Genomic DNA, 19,998 nt, shown 5'->3' on the forward strand with positions numbered 1-19,998 from the left:
AGGTGGGATCCGAGCTGTGTCTGCCACCTATACCACAGCTCACAGCAACACCAGATCTTTAACCCACTGAGTGAGACCAGGGATCCACCCGCATCCTCATGGATGCTAGCAGGATTCGTTAACCACTGAGCAACAATGGGAACTCCTATTTTAGAGTCTTGTATGTCATTTGTCTAGCCATTTGAGAGCAAGTTGCAGTCGTGATGCTTTATTAATCCTAAATAGTCCAATGTTTACCTCTTCAAAACAAGGGTACTCCCTTATAGTACATTCTTATTGGTCTCCAAGTCAGAAAATCAGTATAGTAAACACTGCCATCCAGTCCACAAACAGCATTTAAATTCCACCAATTTCCCCAACATGTTGTTTTTCCTTTGTGATCTAGAAACCTAGACTGCATTTAGTCATCATGTCTCTTTGGTTTTGTTCAATCTAGAAAATTCTCCAGTATTTCCATGTCTCGTAGGATCTTGATAATCTGATCCTTAATATGCCAAATGATGTTTTTTCCTAACCACACTCAGACCATGCACTCTTGGCAGACATAGCACCAAAATCATACTGTGCCCTTCTCAGTTTGTAAAAATGGAGGAATAGAAGTAGACTCATCCTACCATCGGTGATGTTAATTTATCACTTGGCCAAGTTTCTTGGTGTGTACCAGGTATCATTACCATTTCCCACTTTGTAACTTAGTTTTTGTGAGAAGACATTCTGATATTATACTACTCTCCAATTGCTCATCAAACCTATGACAACCTTAGCATTCATTGATGACTTCTTTCTGAATCAGCTATGAGTCTATAATAGTTGTCAAATGGGTGATTTTCTATTTTTATCATTCTGTCTTCATTTATTAGTCATCATTTTACTATAAGGGAGGGAGTTTTCCTTTTTGTTTATTTATTTATTTATTTATTTTTTATTTGTTTATATTATATGGATTTTATTTTATTATTTTTTAGTTTATTATATACAGACTTATAGACTTGTATTTTGTTCAATGAGTTAGTGATCCATTATTTTTGTTATTTATTTTGATACGGTTTTTCATAGATCTGGCTTCTCAAGCTGACGCCTGTATCTTTTTTTTTTTTTGCATTTTCTTGCTATTTGTCATAACAAGATGTTCTAGGCTTATCTTGTATTTGCTTCATCCCAGCCCTGGAATCAGCCATTTTCCCCAGAGGCTCTGGTTCCTTTTGATGGAGGATGGTATTCAGAAGCCAACATGTGGTGTTCAGTGTGTTCATTGCTACTGCGATGGCATTGCTTCAAGGACCTCTCAGAAAACAGAACTAGGAAATACATGTACATGTATTCATGCATCTCTGTATATTGCTGTATATATCTTAGAATTGTAAAAAAAATATGCTAATATGTCTTATTTAAACACTCTCGAAGATTCTTTCTGTCTCTCTACATCTATAAATCTCTTCTCTGACAGTGAGAAACAACACATACACAGACACTCATTTTCTCAATCTCCCAACCACATGGGCTGCCTCTGTACCTGCCAGCACTGCATATCCCACAACTCACATGGTTTCCTTGCCTTCCAGCTACCCAGCTGGTGCATCTATACTGCAGCCTCACCTCTTCACTGGCCTGCAGCAGCTGACCCACTGTGCTGAGAATATATTTTCTACACACCTGATTTTTATGGGCGCGAACATGTTCTTTTCAAAATTATTACTTGTCTAAACTCTACATCAGGTTTTAGTTATAGTTAAGTAATACTTTCTTTAAGCCCTTTCAGATCCTCCAAGTGGAAATAGCCCCTTCTTACTTTTTTGTCTTTACTGTTCTCTCCTTTGCCCTCAGGGCATTAGGTCTTTGGGAGACCACGTCCACCATTGATTGATGGGATACATTTTGCCTATTTCTTTCTGACAGTTGTTGCCTGTGAAACAACAGAAATTGTTGAGTTCTCTTTCTTTTTTTCCCTGTAGTCTCTGAATAGATGCTGTTGATGACCCGGCTCATAACAAACACTATGTTGTGTCTGTCCCTCCATTTTCATATTGCCTTTACTTGCATCCAGTGTGTTCTTGGTGTATTTAGTCTGGTCTCTTTAAGCTGGTCCTATTATGGGGATCCAGGTTTTGCCCTCTTGTTATCCCCACATTTGGACTAACTTTATCCTGACTCCTGTAACCATTCATCTCAACATCTCCATGCCAGCCTCTTCTGGGACTGGCATTTAGTACCTCTATCATGGAGTACATGTTTCCCTTAGCAGTTATACACATCCTTCACATTAAACGGTAAGCCCCTCAAGGTCAAAACTTTTCTCTGTGATTTTTACATACTCTGTAGAACATAAACCAAGGCCTTGCATGTGAAAGAGACTCAATAGCTATTTCCTAACTTTGACTCTGTGATAAACTACTTTTCTCTGTCATCCCACACTAAGACAATTCCATATTTGGTTATTGATTCGTGGATTTGGTTTAATGATTATTTTCAGTATTATAACTCTGCCTAATTGAACATGGTCCAGTGTAGTATAGTGTGAGACAGTACAATTCAAGAAAATTTCTTGGAGTTCCCATCATGACTCAGCAGTTAACTAACCCAACTAGCACCCATGAGGATGCGGGTTTGATCCCTGGCCTCGCTCAGTGGGTTAAGGATCTCGTGTTGCTGTGAGCTGTGGTGTAGGTCGCAGACACAGCTTGGATTCACGTTGCTATGGCCCTGGCGTAGGCTGGTAGCTACAGCTCCCATTGGACCCCTAGCCTGGGAACCTCCATGTGCCGTGGGTGTGGCCCTGAAAAGACAAAAAACCAAAAAAACAAAAAACAAAAAAACAGAGAGAGAGAGAATTTATTGAAAGCAATTAAAAATAATGTATTTTTGTTATCTTCAGTGCATTTATTTGCTCCACACTTGGAACGTCCAAAAGCCTTGGATTAATGTTGAAGTAATTTTCTAGAGAAAACCCTATTTAAGGAAATAACATTATTGATTACTTTCAGGATTCTCAGTTTCCATAATCTCAGGGTATTTTCAACCATTTGATAAATTAGAACATCATACATTGAATTCTTTTGGCCATTCGCATGTTTTTCAGGCTTTTGCTTATTATTAGAGACATTCATTCTCATTATAAACACTTTAAATTATAACATGTAAAATTCCAGTTATTTTTAAAAAGTCACCATGGGTTAAATAACTGATTTACCACTGGAATATATAGATATACTTCAAATAAATATAAAACTAAAATAATATTCTATGTACTTTTATCTCTAGAACCTACAGGTCAATTGATGTTCAGTTTTGTCTCTTATAGGCTTTTTTTCTGATAGTTTAATAAGAACCATAGAGATAAATTCGTGATTATAATTTGAGCTCTGCCTTGAATTGTTTTAACTCCTGTTTTTAAGGCAATTTCCTTAATAGATAGATATGCAGTTAGAGAATCTATCAGAATTGCTTGCACAGAGAGGGTCTTGATTAACATTTAGTCATTCAGTACATCTCAACATAAGGACATACTTATGCCCGAATTACTGCAAATCAGGGACTTTATTAATCCAATGTTCCACATAAAAACTGATATACACTGAGAATTTAGCTACCATTAAGCTCTTGCTGCCATGAAATTCACTTAATAAGAACTTGGCAAGAGATGGGTGAGTGAATATGTTTTCTTGGGTTTCACTTTTGTTCCTCTCTTCTTGTTGACCTCTTTCCATTTGTGAAAATCATTCTTAAAGATCATTGAGTACACAAGAGAAACTAAACTGTTCAGTAGTTGTGTATGCCTTTTCAATGCAAACAGTAAGATTTTTGCTGGTAGCACTAGTTTTAAAAGAGCTTTTAAAAGAGTTTTAAAAATACAGAATATGGCAGAATCTTTAAGAAAAAAAGGAGAGCCTTCAGTTTTTACATAAGCACTGTTACCATGGGTGATTTCATATTTCATGTATCAGGCCAAACATCCAAAAGAACACATAAACTGGTAACTGGAAATAAAATCTTTATTTATTTATTTAGCTAACTAGTGTAATACAATCTGCATTTGACAGTAGTTTAAAATTTATTTTGTAGGACCCTTGAAAGACAGAGCCTACATTGTTTCCCCTATTTTGCTATGAAAACTCAGATTTAGTAGCAGGATGCTTTCCTCCTCTGCCTAGATGGACCAGGCATCTCCACAACTGAACTATTTTAGAATTTGTCTATTAGAACACATGAACAGGAACTAATAATAACCCAGAATAGGATTTGGCTTACCATGGAGTAAGCTTTCAATAAATATTTGTTGGATTGAAATTGCCTTGTGAGGCACTGATGAGAAGTCATCAGATATTGATGATGTCTGCTGACCTTTTATCATAGTCACTTTCAAGTCGGAAGACGTCATCCCTGCTTTTACTTCTCAGTCTGGAGAACCTATTATCCTTAAAGGCTTTGTTTGCAAAATACATTATCAGTAAAAGCAAAAAATACCATTATAAAAAATAGTGTGTTTACACAGAGTTCAGTAAACTATTTTACACAGTAGTAAAAACTGAAACCAGTCATGTTTCGTCTTCCCCTATGATGTGAGATACTGCAAGTTTCTACACCTCAAAAACCATAATAAATGTACCCCAGGGAAACGATACTATTTTTTAAAATTCATAATTATTCTCACCAGGAAAATTTGCCTTTGTTTCATTGTCTTGAACAGCCATTCTAAGTTTTTTGTTTGTTTGTTTGCAAAATAAATTTTACATATGGTTATTGAATGAGTTTTTAAGTTCAGTATATACAGTGAGGCAAAACACTCACAGCTGGAGTTAGAAATTCTGTTTCACTTGAAGCTTTTAATACAAGTTGAACTAAAGACAGAATTATGGTATGTCTTATCAAAATTGGGTTTAGCCATAACGTTACAAAAAACTAATTGTGCTGAAGTCTTCCGACTATCCAATAAATAAATTCTATAAAAGAGAGCCCTTGCTTAGAACACAGCATAGGTTTCCACAGCTAACAATACAAAATCCATCCATATTGCTTTCATAAGTTACCATTTATTTCCAACTTAAACGCTGCAGAATGAAATAAGGCCTTTTTTTTTTTTTTTTTTCCCCTTAGGACACATTCTAATGTAATAGCCATTTAAGAAACCTTTTGCAAAGTTTCATAGGTAGCGAGAGTGGAGACCAGACCCCAGTGGGCGCTGAACAGCCCACACCCCTGCCGCGTGAGTTACCTTGATACCGGAGGGAGCGCAGCTGCAGTTGACCCGTGAGACCCCGGCGCCTCTGGGCCCTGCCTTGTTGCTGGCACCACCCACATCCCGCGCCTGTTGGCGGGAACAGGAAGACTGATGCAAAGAAGATTCAGAAGGAAAGTATTATGTAGAAACGGATATGGTTTCATTAACCAGAATGACTCCTAGGAAGGTGTATTTGTACAGCCCACTGCCATACTGAAGAATTACTCGGAAAGTCCCCTCGCAGTGTGGAGTTTGGTGTTGAAGGAGAAAAATTTGTTGGGGGCGGGGAAGGTCGCAGCCCTGGGTGGAGTTCCTGGGCGAAGCAGTCAGTGCAGCAGAGTGGAATCATTCTGGATGCTATTCCTGCCCCAGGAAATGCGAATGCAGTGACCAGCAGAATGGCCAGAATGGTGAGTAGGGGAAAGAATGAAGGATGGAAGATGCTCCGGAAAGCCAGATTATACAGTGCCAGCCCTGCTGTAGACCATGGTGCCCACCCACGTGCAGAGACCTTGTGGGTGCCCTAGCATGCTCTAGCCCTCCTGTGCCAGGAAAAGGAATGGATGGTGCCTGTAACCAGGGTTCAGGGCAACAAGGGAGACCACTGAGCCAGAATGTGTATGGAGATTAAAGGTCATGATTCCCCAGATACCACAATGGATAAAGTAAGGAAAGAACAGGACACCAGGAGTAAGTAGATCGAAGTTCTAGTCTAACTTCCCATAGTCATTGTATAACCAGGAACAATTCATGTCATTCTTTTGAGTCTCAGTTTTCTTTTGACCATGGAAATGACTGGGAATAGTGAGCTCTAATAGCCTCTCTTTCTTTAAAATTTTATCAATTGTATTCATCACTGCTATTTTTGCCCCCAGGAATCACCAGTGAATTCCACATCAAAATAAAACAGATTTATTCTATGTTTCTAGAAAAATCATATCGAGTATTAGCTGGGAGGAAATAAAGGATGGAATTAAATTTGTTGTTTTGTCTTCATGATCCAAAGCTTCAGATACTCTAGAGGTCGGCTGAGCAACCTGCCTGCCTGATGGGAACATAGTTTCCCCATTTGCCAGTGGTCAAGAAAATGTGCAGCAGTCAGCTCACTCCACTTCCCCAGGTGTGCTGGCTCTTCCTGCTATTCTCATCCTTACTACTTAGTACATCCTGTTCACTTTCTCACTTGTTAAGTGCTACTGGTTTCACTGTTGTCTCATTGTCTTCCTGGTTGCTGCTTGATTTCAAAGTGCTTTTGCCTAAATTTACAGAATATTAACTCTGTCTACATCCTACCTATGACTTGAGTGGCAGAGGGTAGGTAAAATATATGGAAATCCTTGGAAACTAGATTTAAGTAACTGTGAGGTCTTGTTATTAATAAGTCATTCAGCTTAAAAAAGTGGACAACTCCAGATTTTTGCATATGTTAGCAACCTATTTGGAATGATTGCAATGACATTTATGTTTGACTGACTCTGAAAATCCAGCCTTAGGGACTGTTTGGAAAAGAGCATTGTTTGTTTAATTGAAACTTCTGTCTGTTACAATTTTCCATGTCGAAGCAACTAAGTTTACATTCAGTGGTAGTTGTTGAGCTTAGAAGAAACAAAATGTTTGAATTCTTACAATATGCACGTGACTGTGAACATCAGTCTGCCAAAAAGGTATGAGTAGCATCATACATAGAGACTGACATGCAGAAAAACCTGCCAGACAGAAAGAGAATTATTTAAAATATCAGAGTTTTCCGCATTGGTTCTTCTTTTGCCTTAAGGGAACGAAGCGGATGTAAAGACATCTGGAAAGCTTTCATGAAGTGAGATTTTACTTATCTACCTCTGGGTAGATAGTTTTAATTTCCAAACTCTTTAACTGTAAGGGGAATACATTTGCTCATCACTCTGTGGAGTATTGTAGGAGAGGGAGGGCAAGACCTATTACAAATAACAGCCCAATGTGACTAAATCTTCCACATGTTGAAATTAAAGGTTTTTAAACTGGAGAATGCAAAGGTACCTAAGAGACTTATTTATGCAGTAGGGGATAGTAAACCTAAGCCCTTTTGTCCATTCTGTAGTGTGAATTGGAGAACATTTTCCTGTTTTTCCATCTGGATCTGTTTGCTGTGATAGATCATTGACAAGGAAGAATATATTTAAAAAAATACATCAACAACGAAAAGAATATTGAAGCAGGACCTGTAATTAGATTATGCAGAGTAATGGTTCCTCTTCTTTTTAGCCCTTAACTCTTTTGTTGTATCTGAAGATTTTACTTCTGTGCTTATTTGAGAATTTGTGCTTGCTCTTGAATGTCTCTTCTTTGATTGATGGTCTTAAGCGTTAACATTTTTGCAGCTGAATTACAGCTTTATTTGTAGAAGAGTGTGCCACTGAGAGCTGTTGGACCAGACCAGAGATTCTCAAAATACTGATGTGAGAGTAAAGAGCATTAGTGTGAGAAAAAATTTCTTTTATAAACAGGCATGACTGTCCCTAGTGGTTTCAAATGTAAAGAAGAAGCTTTAGTTGCTGAGTTCCACACCTTGTATGTTGGCTCCTATTGTTCATGGGAGGAGGTGCTGACAATACTTAGGGAAAACTTAGAAATTGTATGTGTGGAATTTTAGCAATATAGATTTTGAAGTGCTTTTGAAGATACGGTTATTTAAGAAGAATAATGTACCGAAGAAGAAAAAAATCTAAGGTGAACCTTAATTCTGCACAAATGACCTGGAAATTATAGTCTGTTACAAATTGTTTTTGGGAAATATATATTTCTTTGAAACCTATTTTCCACCTTCCAAATTATGTAAACTTTGGTTATTATATCTAGAATTACTACTATTGGTTATCTAATTACATGCAAAAGATAAAATAGAGTGGAAGTTTTAGAACTGCTAAACCTTCAAGCTTGAGTTTCTAAAATATTCTGGTTGTTTTAGAAGAATGCCAGAATTTATAGTGCTGCAGATGATCATTGGTTGGCTTGGTCTTTCTGCTTTTGACCAAGTAAAACTATTTCTGTTGTTTTTTCAGCAAACTTTATCTCTTTCTGCTTGTTTGTTTTCTTTAAATTATTGTGCTTTTGTATGTGTAGGAGGAGGAAAAATTCAAAGACATATTAATCTCCCAGGACACCAATAATTTAGAAGAAGCCACATCATTTAGGAGCTTCTTGATAAGTTGACATCAAGAATACTTGAATTTTCAGCATCATTTCAGGTTAACCCCGCTATTTTAGAAATGGGTTGCATACATTTATCTCATTGCTTTTGCTTTTCATTTCAGTTATAATTTTTTAACTATTTACGTGGATTTCAGTACCTTGTGGTATATGTTACTCATGGTGGAACAATTTCCAGATGACCTATATAGCATATAATGGAATATATATATTTTTCTAATACAGGGCTAGTAATAACCACATTTATTTATTTATAATTTTTATTTTTTTCATTATAGCTGGTTTACAGTGTTCTGTCAATTTTCTACTGTACAGCAAGGTAACCCAATTACACATACAAGTATACATTCTTTTTTTTACATTATCATGCTCCATCACAAGTGACTAGATATAGTTCCCAGTGCTATACAATAGGACTCATCGCTTATCCATTCCAAAGGCAATAGTTTTCATCTATTAACCCCCAATTCCCAATCCATCTCACCCTCTCTCCCTTCCCCTTGGCAACCACAAGTCTGTTCTCCATATCCATGATTTTCTTTTCTGTGGAAAGGTTCATTTGTGCTATATATTAGATTCCAGATATAAGTGATATCGTATGGTATTTGTCTTTTTCTTTCTGACTTATTTCACTTAGTATAAGAGTCTCTAGTTCCATCCATGTTGCTGCAAATGGCATTATTTTGTTCTGTTTAATGGCCAAATAGTATTTCATTGTGTCTATATACCACATCTTCTTAATCCAATCATCTGTTGATGGACATTTAGGTAGTTTCCATGTCTTGGCTCTTGTGAATAGAGCTGCAGTGAACATGTGCATTCATGTGTCTTTTTAAAGGAAAGTTTTGTCTGATGTATGCCCAGGAGTGGGATTGTGGGGTCATATGGTATTTCTATATGTAGTTTTCTAAGGTACCTCCATACTGTTCTTCATAATGGTTGTAACAGTTTACATTCCCACCAACAGTGTAGGAGGGTTCTCTTTTCTCCACAGCCTCTCGAGCATTTGTTATTTATGGACTAATTAATGATGACCATTCTGACTGGTGTGAGGTGGTACCTCATGGTAGTTTTGATTTGTATTTCTCTAATAATCAGTGATGTTGAGCATTTTTTCATGTGCTTGTTGGCTATCTGTACATCTTCCTTGGAAAAATGTCTATTCAGGTCTTTTGCCCATTTTTCATTGGGTTGTTGGCTTTTTTGCTGTTGAGTTGTATAAGTTGTTTGTATATTTTAGAGATTAAGCCCTTGTCTGTTGCATTGTTTGAAACTATTTTCTCCCATTCTGTAAGTTGTCCTTTTGTTTTCTTTTTGGTTTCCTTTGCTGTGCAAAAGCTCATCAATTTGATTAGGTCCCATTGGTTTATTTTTGCTTTTATTTTTGTTGCTTTGGGAGACTGACCTGAGAAAACACTTGTAAGGTTGATATCAGAGAATGTTTTGCCTATGTTTTCTTCTAGGAGTTTGATGGTGTCTTGTCTTACATTTAAGTCTTTAAGCTATTTTGAGTTTATTTTTGTGCATGGTGTGAGGGTGTGTTCCAGTTTCATTGATTTACATGCACTATCTAGTTTTCCCAACAACGCTTGCTGAAAAGACTGTCTTTTTCCCATTTTATATTCTTGCCTCCTTTGTTGAAGATTAATTGACCATAGGTGTCTGGGTTTATTTCTGGGTTCTCTATTCTGTTCTATGTCTGTTGTATGTCTGTTTTGGTACCACACTGTCTTGATTACTGTGCCTTTGTAATATTGCCTGAAGTCTGGGAGAGTGCAATAACCGTTTTTTGGGGTTTTTTTTGTTTGTTTGTTTGTTTTTTTTTTTGGTCTTTTAGGGCTGCAGTGGCAGCATATTGAGGTTCCCAGGCTAGGAATCAAATCAGAGCTGTAGCCACTGGCCTATGGTAGAGCCACAGCAACACGGGATCTGAGCTGCATCTGTGACCTGCATCACAGCTCATGGCAATGCCAGATCCTTAACCCACTGAGTGAGACCAGGGATTGAACCCATATCCTCATGGATGCTAGTCAGGTTCATTAACCACTGAGCCATGACAAGAATCTCTGCATTAACCATTTTAAAAAGAATATAGAAATATACAACAAATATATCTTTAGGCACTCATGCTTTGAATGACTATTCTGTATTGGTGTCTTCCTCATTGGTGACTTGTAGATGTATCTAGTAAGGATGGGCAAAAAGCAAAAAATAAAAATAGTTCTGTCTGAGAAACAAAAAGAAAAAGAATGTCTAACATATAGAGGGCCTTGCAGTTTCCCCTTGGGATGCCAATAGAAAAATGGAAGAAAGAACATCTTTAGAGGAAAAAGAAAATAACATGAAACCTCTTACGTGATTCCTGTGGATGGCTTTTGTTTCCAAACTTCTTAATTATCTCAGTTAATCCATGTGTGACAGTGACAAGGGAGAATTAATTTTTTACATGTATAAAACCATTTACCTACTCTTCTCATCTTTCCTAACCATAATTTTGACTTTCTTTTTTGCTTTTCAGGTCTGCACCTGAGGCATGTGGAGGTTCCCAGGGTGGGGGTTGAATTGGAGCTCAGGCTGCCGAAATACTCCATGGCCACAGCAACACCAGATCTGAGCCATGTCTGCGACCTACACTGAAGGTTGCAACAACGCCAGATTCTTAACTCACTGAGCAAGGCCAGGGATCAAACCCACATTCTCATGGATACTAGTTGGATTCATTACTTCTGAGCCACAATGGGAGCTGTCAGTTTTGATTTTCGTTATGTCATTTTTGTTTCATTATACAAGGAGCACATAACATATGAAATAATTACTCTTCATTTTAATGAAGTTTTATTTTTCATTATTATGTAGTTAACACATTGATATATGTTTTAGTTTTTATTAGAAACTTGAACATTACTTTTTAAAGAATGCGTTTCATACTTATAGGCTAGATTATTTTGTGGTATGTCAGAATTCACTGAAACAAAATAAGATAATTGAAAAGAATCTTTGTTATGAGCCATTTGCAACCAGTTATGTAGACTTTCAAAAAATATTGTCTCATCGAGACACAGATATGATGACAATAGTAGATACCACATAGAATAACTACGTCTGTTACCTTGGTCTCTCTCTCTCTTTTTAAAGACAGATTCCTGAGACAGTTAACCTTGCAACAGTCAGTTTATAACCACTAGGGGGTCAGTCTACATGAACAGATGTCGATATATACCACTTAGGTGTCCAGTTTTAAGACAGTGTTATCATTTGATTTCATATAGTGACTTTTCATTTGGGAACAGAAGAATCTCCTTGGATACTTCTTTGGTAATATAGAGCTTATGCATCCTGAATTTTCTGTCTGTACTCTTGACAGGGCATTTCTTGAAGGATTTTAATACATAGCTTAACTATTCTTTTCCCTTAATTGTCTTCGTTATTCTTCTCTCTATGTCAGTTCAGTTCAGAGCCTTCATCTAATTTAATATGCAGGGAGTTCCTATCATGCCTCAGTGTAAATGAACCTCACTATCATCCATGAGAACGTAGGTTTGATCTCTGGCCTCACTCAGTGGACTAAGGATCTGGTGTTGCTGTGAGCTGTGATGTAGATCACAGATATGGCTCGGATCTGGTGTTGCTGTGGCTGTGGTGTAGGCCAGGGACCACAACTCTGATTCATCCCCTAGCTTGAGAAACTCCATATGCTGTGGGTTCAGCCCTAAAAAGACATAAATAAATAAATAAAATAAAAATCTTTAATATGCAGGAATAAGAGAATGGCTGAAAACAACGGAGTCATAGGTCAGGGTCTTCCCCAAACCTTTATCAATGGCACTGAAGATGCCAGTTGCTCACAGAATTATTGGATTTGGAGTGACTGATGTGTGAGTTATATAGGAGGGTGACTTTATAACTTATTCCTTATCTAACTGCTGGTTTCTGTTTTTTTTTTGTTTGTTTGTTTGTTTGTTTTCATGTGTCCTCTGGTTTCTGGGAGAGAGTGAAGTCTCTTTTACTCACTGCATTGTAAGTTCTTCCCAGGCAGGGACTCTATCTTACTGATCTTTATTTTTCCAGTACTTAGCACAATGTTTGATGCATAGTTGACACTCACTGTGGTTTTTGAATTGAACTCAGTAAATACCAAAATGCTAGAATTAACTACTACATAGTTATTTTTATGGGTAGAGAAATATTAAACATCAGAGGAAATACCCTTGAAATGATGGGCAAAAATGTAATGATTCATTTTTTTCTTTGTAAGAAGGAGGAGACTGTACATAGTTTAAAATAATTGGGACAATTTGGAACTTTTACCAAGCTAATAATTGTTTTGAGAAAAGAAAAATACCTCTAAGTTTTTGGCAAAACTGAAATAGTCCCTGTCTTTCTCCAAGGAGGGCGTTCTTCATTAGTTTGGAGATAACAAGGCTTATTTCTTAGAATAAGCTTATTTTTCTATTTGTTCTGCTTCACGTTAAGCTCTACTCTACACTGGCCATAGTAGAAAATTCGTTTAAAATCATAGAATCCAGATTTCAGAATTGGAAAGGAGCTTACTCATTTAGCTCATATCGTTGTGCTTGGCAGAACTATTATTCACTTTTAAGCAGAATGAGTACCAGAGTTTGTTAAAAGGGTGATGGCTTTAGTTATAATACTAAATTACATAATATATACAGATATAAAAATTATGCTGTACTAAATTATGTATTTATTATGCTATGATCAAAGGTGGAGTTCAGCATATGACCACTGGGAGTCACTGTGTAGCTGTCACAGCTAAGGAGGCCTCCACACCATCCACACCAGCTTCCTGGCCTGCTAGGGAGATAACATACTCATCTCTTTTCCCCAACCACTGGCATTTATCCATTTGCCAACTGGTAGTTATTAAGTGTCCACAGAGAGCTCGGTGCTGTGTTAAATTAGGCAACATAGTGAGAACAAGCTGCTTGTGTGGCTAGCAGTGTTTCCCCGCCCCACCCTATCCCCAGCAAAGCTCTTTAAACCTTCCTTATGATTTATGTTCCATTTATTTATTATTATTTATACATTTATGAGATTTTTGTCTTTCCTACTAGAGATCCTTGAGAGAGAGGTCTACATTTTTTTATTTTGTAATTGTTAATACCGTTGGCTGGTCTATAGTTGATCCTTATTTTATATTGAGCTGCTGGATGCTTTGCCAGTTGTTTCCTCTTGTTCTTTTGATTTAGCTTGTTATTTCTTCTAGGATGTATTACTCCCTAGTTATTGCCACCTATTCAGCATCACTCCCTACTTACTGTCCTCTAGTGCTGTTGCAGTAATGAAATGGATATAGGTGAATCATTTTCTTGGTTATCAATTATTCTTCCTTCCTCATTCTGCTGTAGCAGTGTAGGGGTCTTGTTTATACCACATCAGAAATGAATGACATCAGTTATCAATAGAAGCATTAGAAGTCTCACTTTTGTGGAACTAGAATTGAACAATGTGTATGAAAAGTTGTGTGGTGCTGGAGAACGGTTCTGCAAGAGTACCAAATTCACAAGAGAGAAATGGACATTTAATTTCATGTTTTTCACCAGTGATCAATTTTAAAACAGAGAATTATATTAATTCTCACCACCTCCCTGTCTCCATTTATAAAGTTTATTTAATTTCTATTAAATGTTAGGTAGGGACCAGAACTTCAGGAGAGAAAAAGAATGAATTAAGCAAAGTCTAATACCTTAAACAGCTTGCTATACAATTGTGGGTGGAGCTAGAAATAACATAGAAAACAAATTAAACTTTAAAGACAGCACTTAACTGCCAAATAAGTGGAAGAGATCATAGGAATTTATAAATATGAATGATTCTGTTTAGATTAGATCTGTCATGATTGGTTCCAGAAAATTGGATTTTGCCTGTCTTTGAAGTATTGAGATACTCCATTCTGTGGAATGGACAGCAAAAGACACTTTGGGGAGAGATGTTCAGGTATGTCTGGGTAATAATGAGAAAAATTTATGTCTAAAGATGAGAACCTGTTTAAGAGGAAGTGGGAAAAAAAGAAAGTTGATAGCGAAGTGCTTAAGATATATTTTTGTAAAGTACCTAAGATATATTTTTAGTCATGAGTTTTGGGGCCATAAAAGAGCATACTTAAAATTGGGTCTTGAATTCCATTTCTCATTTTATATCCTACTCTTATTGCTAGGACAACTGGGTGTTCTCTGTAGATATTACATCTGGAGTTTCCATGTCCAGTAACTTTTTTCTTCACACTGCTGTCACTAACAGTAAAAGTCTAAATATCACCAGAGGGGCTCAACTTTCTTGCAATAAAGTTACTATTTCATCCAAAGAACCTTTGCCTTTGCAGATGACAACTGCTAGAACACATGAGGCCCGAAGGGAACCCGGTGTTTGGGCAACTGATTTTTGATAAAGAGAACATAGAGCTCCAGGTCATATCACAGGATTTTCTGTTTTTCTTTGGCTTCCATTAAAAAAAAAAAAATTGTCCCAGAAAACTTTCTGCCAGACTAAGAGCGACCAATGCTGAGCTTGTGTGATAAAACACCGAGGCCCTTGAGGATAAATTGGTGGCAGGAAAAGTTGCTTGCTGAATTAATTAAACAAAATTTGCATCTTTAAATATTTTAATCATTAGGTAAGTAGAATTGTGGGCTTAGGGTATAATTAGTAATATTCTGTTTTTATTCTGTTCACTCTTTTCTTAATTTCTCTCCTTCATGCTGTGTTTGAGGATTGCCAATTCAGGAACCCTTTATTCCCATAATTGAGAACCAAACTTTATTCCCATAATTGCGTAAAGACTTCTGTTCCTGTTAATGCTGATAGATTTTTTTTTAGTCCCATTAAGGGAAATGGATCTTTATTTTCGTGTCTATTGTAAAATGAGATAGCTGGAACCTCACAGGTAATAAAGACCAGACAAGCTGATTAAATGAAGAAAACCATAGAGAAAACAATTGATTTATGGTAAAGATTTTTTTGTTTGTCCAAAAAAGTCTCCATAATCAATTTTTCTTTCATGGGAATAATAGTGAAGTAACTTGGAGAAATTATTTGTGTATATGTCTGATTTTATGGTATGAATTTTATTATTTTATGGTATTAGCTTATATAGTCTAAACTCCCATTTACCTGTAGAGCATGTTGTTAAAGCTACAAAAGGCCAATCACAATTTTTAGAACAAGAACTGGAAGAGATAAATAGTGTACCTGATACAAAAGCAACTCATTTCACGTTCTAAGGACTTATAAGAGACTGTGTTAATCCTCTGTATATCTAGGTAGACAGTATGATTGGAAAAAAATCTTAATAGGTATATATCATTTAACTTAATAGATATTTCTACAGATTTTAACCCTCTATTTTAAAAAATTGATAAATAGTTTAATTTATTGTAGTGAAAATGTCTGTATAATTGTATGGAAATTGATTTTCAAAATGTAATTATCTTGTAAGTGTACCAAAAATAGTTTCCAATTTAAAAAATTGCAGAGAGTTTTTGGTAATTAACCTTTTAAATATTGCAAATAGCCTTTACTTATATAAAATGTAAACTATATTTAGTAAGCCTGAATTTTTCATATGTATCAAGATCTGTTAAAATTGGTCAGATATGCAGCTTCCTTCTATTTGGGATTAAAAAAGATGTGACAAAAGTGTTTTTCTGATACCAGGAGCACACTTATTGTTGAGCTTTGACCTAAATATTGAGCTAAGAGGACAGAATGTGTCTGCAGGCCATCAAAACAATTAAATTAAAATTAACAGTTTTATCAGTCATAAAGATGGATATTTTATACTAAACACATTCAGTTGTTTACAGGAATTTTTACTTTAAGTAAAAAATTTGAAGGGTATGAGGCTGAGTCTCTATAAATACAACTATAAAACATAATACAAAAATAAATGAACATGTGAGATAAATCTAGGAAGTTATTGGACGAAACTTTTAAAAATAATGGGAAAAATACTTAAGATGTTTTAATTCGTATTCCTTCAAAATCCCTTATTGAACATGAATTCTGACTGATGTTTTTATTTATATTTTTAATCTGTCTCTTCCATCTCTTACTAGGGTCGAAGGGTTAATTTTACATGAAAGGAAAAGCTAAATAAATGAAATAGTGGTAAATGTTAACTGGGCTCATATATATGACCATTTAGCCTTGAAGCAGTAGAAAAATTATTTTATATGTAAATGTTCATTGCCCCTAGATATTTCTTAGAGAAACTGAGAATGGTAATTTTCAGGTGATAACTTTTTGACAGCAAAAAGGAATTTCTTTTAAAATTTTCCTATAGAGTAGTGAAAAATCAGAAAGAGAGTATTATAGAAAGGAAACTAGGAAATAGGGAATAAGAAGGAACTTAGAAATTATCTAATAACTAGTGTGTCTCCTTCAACACAGAGGTGAGAGAAATTGCACTATGGTGCAAGATAAGCGCATGCTTGTTGACTTTTTTAACTTTTTGTTATACAGACATTTCTAACATGTTTAAAAGTGAAATGAATAGCTCAAGACTGCTGTCCAGTATGGTAATCACTGGTAGCGTGGCTGTAGAGCATTTCAGAGGTGGCTAGTGACACAAGTTGAAATGATATTTTGGATAATTGAATTAAATAAATTATTTTAAAAAATGAATTTCACCTATTTCTTTTTACTTTTTAAAATGTAGGTCCTAGAGGAGTTCCCGTCGTGGCGCAGTGGTTAACGAATCCAACTAGGAACCATGAGGTTGCGGGTTCGGTCCCTGCCCTTGCTCAGTGGGTTAATGATCCGGCGTTGCCGTGAGCTGTGGTGTAGGTTGCAGATGCGGCTTGGATCCCGTGTTGCTGTGGCTCTGGCTTAGGCTGGCAGCTACAGCTCCAATTCGACCCCTAACCTGGGAACTTCCATATGCCGCAGGAAGCAGCCCTAGAAAAGGCAAAAAAAAAAAAAAAAAAAGACAAAAAAAAAATGTAGGTACTAGAAAATTTGTAAGTATGTGTATGACTCAAAGTATATTTTTATCAGACAGTTGTGTCAATTACTTCTACCCACTTCAGTGGTCATCAACTCAGGACTTACGACTCATCTGTGTGCTTTAGAGCTGCCTGTAGTCATACTGGTAATTGGTTCCACCTTTGGCATGGAACGCTTGCTTGTTGGCTGTTGATCTTTCTACTACTATACTTTTAAATTGAGGTCTTTTTTTGGTGTGTGCTAGTTTTACTATCTTCTAATTATTTAAGATTACATTTCTGAGATTTACTGATTTTGACAGGTCAATAATGCATTCATCCATTTCCTTTACAGACTATTATTTTAATTTAATTGATAAAGACTCTTGGATCAAATTCTCCATTTACTTTACTAAGTAGGGTGGGCTCATTTGTACATCATTTCTCCTTCCTCCAAAATCTTGATTACTTAAGGATAGCAATAGAGTTAGTGCCTTCTTGGGTATGCTTCTCATTTATACTTCTCATGCAAAGTTTAATTATTTGCTTAAAGTTTATGTTAAAAAACATAATCAATCAACATATACACTGAATATTTACCACCCACCCAATATCCATCATTAGAGTTAGTAGTCTTGGGGTGGGAAAAGAAAGAAAAAAACACGAATTTGTTTCCAAACATGCTGGACCTGAAGTGTCAGGTCTAGAGATTAGCAAGAGCTGAGCTATTGGGGAAATACTTTCTATCTAGACATTCTCTTCAGTGAGGACTTATTGAATCAAAAAGGAAAACATTCCAATAAAACAATTTATTATAGAAATATGCTACTTCAGGGAATATTTACAATTTAATTTCTTCATATATCTTTATATACGTTTGCTATAGTTATTTCAGTGAAATACACTATATTTTATTTTATTTATTTATTTTTATTTTTGTCTTTTTCCCATTTCTTGGGCCTCTCCAAGAGGTTAGGAGTTGAATCTGAGCTGTAGCTGCTGGCGTATGCCAGAGCCACAGCAACACGGGATCCGAACTGTGTCTGCAACCTACACCACAGCTCACGGCAATGCCGGATCCTTAACCCACTGAGCAAGGCTAGGGATCCAACCCGCAACCTCATGGTTCCTAGTCAGATTCGTTAACCACTGCGTCACAACGGGAACTCCACTATCTATATTTTAAAAACCAGAAGTTCCCTTTGTGGCTCAGTGGGTTAAGAGCCTGACTAGTATCCATGAGGGCACAGGTTTGATCCCTGGCCTTGCTCAGTGGGTTAAGGATCCAGCGTTGCCATGAACTGTGGTGTAGGTTGCAGACATGGCTCAGATCTGGCGTGGCTGTGGTGTAGGCTGGCAGCTGTAGCTCCTATTAGACCCCTAATCTGGGAACTTTCATGTGCCACAGGTGCGGCCCTAAAAAGAAAAGAAAAAAAAACACAGTTGTGTTATTTGGGTATATGTAAATCATTAACAGAATCTGTGCAATACATTTTTTAAATTTAATTACAAACTTGACTTCCACATTTCCATCTTGAAAAGTTGAATGGCCTTTATAATAGAAAAATCTGAGAGTTTAGAATTTTTTCCTTTTTTACTTGAGGTCAAAACTTGGAGAAGGTATCTGCCATTTACCTTCAGGGATGATCTAGACCGAAGTGATGATGTATATTGGTAGGCTGTCTAGGCCACATGCACTTGGGAAACTGACCTGTAAGGACTGTGTCACCTGGCACCTTTGTTCTCTGTCCCCTGGTAAGGTGAGGACAGTGGGGAAAACCAGTAGGAGATAGGAAATGGGGAGGAAGATGAGTTTGGGGGTCTAGTCCCCTTGTTCTCTACCTGTGGGATTCCTGAGGGTGGCTGTTGTCCGCCCATCCTCTCTTTCTCTGGGTTTTGGTCACTACTCATTCCCCTGCAGACCTACAGTTGCTAAAGCCCTGTCTGTTAAAAGGCCAGGGGCTATGCTTTATCCTCCTGAGCTTTCCACTCCTGCATATATCTTTATAAAATCCTTTTATTAAATTCTCCCTGAACTGTCCTAATTTGAATGTACCATCTGTTCTTTGTGGGATCCACAAATGTATGAGGATTTCCAGCCCAGGCTCTTCATGTTGGAATTCTGGTTTGACCCTGGATACCTCAGCATTTTCACCTCAGAAGCTGAGTTTCTACTTGGAAAAGAAATTAGCTTATTCCTGGAGGCTCTGGGACATTGTGCAAAGGCTATTGAACAAGGATTTTCTCACATTCCTTTCTACCTAAATAATAAAATGTATGTTTCAGTGGAATGAAATATAAAGCTGACATTCCAGAATATATTTGAAAAGTAAGCAATTCTTCAAGGTATACTTGCAATTAAACTAAGGAATGAGGTGGCAGCTGCAGCCCTGAAGTCAATACATTTGGACTTGACTTTAAATTGACGCCACAGACACATTTGGCTTCATGTAGCTGGCAACGGCATTAAGTCCTAGTGCACTTAAGAGCTTCAGGTTTCTAATAAGCATTTTCTTCAAAGCAGTGACTTGATTTGCTCTGTGATTTTTGTCAAGTGCATATCATATCAAAGGATAAGTGTTTGCCAAAGCCTTTCTTCTTCCACAAAAAGGGGAGTTTTGTTTGAAGAAAGTCAAGTTGCACTGACTGGCCCCC

The 19,998-nt window shown here is 36.8% G+C and overlaps 1 protein-coding gene across 5 annotated transcripts in view; it reads left to right on the forward strand.

The window, feature by feature from the left end:
• Positions 1 to 19,998, forward strand: part of LOC146397796 (uncharacterized) — a 519,577-nt gene that overhangs the window by 93,661 nt on the left and 405,918 nt on the right. The window contains exon 2 of one of the 5 annotated variants that reach the window (XR_014823594.1): positions 5,092 to 5,625. The exons of 3 other annotated variants lie outside the window; for them this stretch is intronic. The gene's annotated coding sequence lies outside the window, so the exon portion shown is untranslated. Of the gene's footprint in view, positions 1 to 5,091; positions 5,626 to 19,998 lie in introns of those variants that run through there. One more of the 5 variants, XM_084989150.1, reaches the window with a different exon arrangement.

The sequence above is a fragment of the Sus scrofa genome, chromosome 13 (genome assembly GCF_054392235.1).
Source record: "Sus scrofa isolate SSC_HxYL_T2T_F1_AM1 chromosome 13, Sscrofa_HxYL_maternal_Yorkshire_Landrace_v2.0, whole genome shotgun sequence".
Classification (NCBI taxonomy): domain Eukaryota; kingdom Metazoa; phylum Chordata; class Mammalia; order Artiodactyla; family Suidae; genus Sus; species Sus scrofa.